The following is a 2,713-nucleotide window of genomic DNA, read 5'->3' as shown; positions in this document are numbered from 1 at the left end:
ATATAGTTCTTATATAGTATTTTATTGTCTTTCTATCCACCTGGAACCATATCTAAGACAGTGCCAGGAGTTTTTCAATGAAACGTGGTAATGATTTTAACTGCCATTTGAAAATGCGGCACTGCACAAGAATATTGCCCTTAGTACTTGTATAATGTTTACTATATAGGGCATTTCTTTGCAAATGGGATATTACATCCAAGGTTTGTACATATCAAGCTTTCTTGAGTGAGGCACGCGTTCTAGTCACCGGGGTCAATGATAATATCACCGTAACTAAACATAGAAAACTTGTTTTCTCACAAAAATGAGATGAGCATACCAAACCTGCTAGATGTGCAGCCTTCAAAGAGAACAATGTATTTTAGTGCATTTTGGTACCTTGGGTCAAGGTCACTGTTACTAAATTATAGGCCAAGGATTCAGTCAAAAATCGGAAGCATGGAAATCTACACTCTAAAGACTGAATTCTCGATTTTCAGTAGACCAGTCCTGAAAACACTGTGACCTGATTATTATAATTAAGATAATATAAAAAAGAGCCGTTACACGAGACAGCGCTCATGATAATTTCGATTTGGGCACATTTGAGGAAGCTGGAGCTGTCATTGGAGTGTTTAATGACTCGGGTTTGGCGTCATATTTTAGACGAATTGTTGCTATAAATTGTTGCTAATTGTTGAAAAAATGACCGCGACTTTCTATAAACATCTCACTTTTCGAAATATTTCATATCGAAAGGCAAAATGCATTTATCTTTTCCACAAACATTTGTCAAAAAGACTGAATGATTTCATTAGGCGAAAAGATAGCAAATCGCTTCGACAAAAACATCAAGCATATCAAGAAAAGTCTAGGTGCAATGTTTATAAGATTCGTAAATTAAATTAATTGAATTGTGCTAAAATATCTGATCAAAGTGAATAAAAATAAGTCAACTTTCGCAAAACATATCATCAAATGAAGACCCTTTTACGCTTCCGTAATAACCTACGGAAGCTTATTAGGGCCTACAGTTGGTGAGATGTTTTGTGCTAAGTCGACTTGTCTTTACTCGCCTAGATAAGATGTTTTACGTATGTCAATAAAATTTATTGACAAAGATTAAAAGTATAGAGGTAATGCAACTTAACCTTTCGCGATATGCTCGATGTTTTTCTCTTTTCGACTTCACTTTTCTCGATATGCTCGATGCTTTTCACTTTTCGACTTAACTTTTCTTAATATGCTCGATGTTTTTCTATTTTCGACAAATATTTAATTGAAAAAAAATATACATCGTGATTTTCGAGATAAACATTGTGAGACGGATGGACAGACAGACAGATGGAGAGTAAACCTATAGTATTCTCCATATTTCCATGTGTCTACATACCAAATTACATTAACCTAGCCACTATAATTTTTTGTCATTAAAGGATCCATATGGGAAAACTATATTTTGACTATTTCTGTTGCCATAGCAACATGAATTTTAACAAAGTGTTGTTCATAATTTCAATATTGCCCTCTATTCACATACAAAATTACATTGATCTAGCTAGTATCAAAGCTTTGATAGTGTTTGATATATTTAGTCGAGCTAAAAAGGACAATCATATATAACTGAATGGGAGGGAGGAGAGGAGGGGACGGGGGCGTGTGGAAGTGCTCTTTTGAAATTTCACATGTTCATACTAAAATATAGCTGGAAAATAAAAAAAAATAACTGGGGGAGGGATGTCACCCTGATGGAGGGGGTGCAGGGTGTCGGGTTGCGGGGAACTGTTGTTTTGAAATTTCACATTTTCACATGTTTATATTGAAAATATAGCTGAACAAAAGATTTTTTAAGGAGCGGGGGGGGGGGGGGGGGGAGGGGGGGGGGGGGTCACCTCAGTGTGGGGAGGGGGTTGTGATGTGGGGGTGGGGTGGAAGAGGGGGAAGTGTTGTTGTGTTATTATGAAATTTCACATGTTCATATTGAAATATAGCTGAAAAATAAAATCATAAATGAAACAATAATTCTGTGCAGACAAGACCACAAATCAGACAAATTTTGCCATTTTAAGGGGATATAACTCTCGAGTCAATCATGGGATATGCCTGGTTCAAGAAAGGAACCAAGATCTTTTGGTGGTAAAAGTTATATGCAAGTTTAGTTGAAATCAACTCACAAACAAGAAGGGTTTTTGTAACAAAAACACATGTCTCCCCCAGCCTCCATGATTTGTTACAGTGACTATTTGTGCCAAGTAATTTGAAAATCCTTTAAGGGGTTTAAACAATACAGCCCGGACACGATTTGTGAAGGACAGACGGACGAACTTACAGGATTTGTGGGGTAATCCATTATATTACCTATTATCTTCATTTGATCCTTTTAACCTCACAATACTATTTTTTAACCCCACAATACCAATTTAACCCCAGAATGACCACAACCTCAGAATGTCAAATTCAACAGAAACGCTAACCCCAAATTTACATGTGGGCACGTCGGGACAGACAGACGGACAGACAGACAACTCGGGGAAAAACAATATGTCTCCCTAGAATATTTCTGGCGTAAACATAATGAAACCATCACTGTGCAGACAAGACCAATATAGGCAATTTTGGAACCTGACGTGTTTAAATATCACGTGACATGCATAATTATATCGCCTTAAAGTAAACGTTCTCGAGAAATAGATGTAACAAGTCGAGTAAATTATGTTGAAATACCAAATAC

This window comes from Mercenaria mercenaria, unplaced genomic scaffold (genome assembly GCF_021730395.1).
Source record: "Mercenaria mercenaria strain notata unplaced genomic scaffold, MADL_Memer_1 contig_1852, whole genome shotgun sequence".
Taxonomy (NCBI): Eukaryota; Metazoa; Mollusca; class Bivalvia; order Venerida; family Veneridae; genus Mercenaria; species Mercenaria mercenaria.
The sequence above is the reverse complement of the archived record's forward strand: the minus strand, read 5'-3'. Positions refer to the sequence as shown.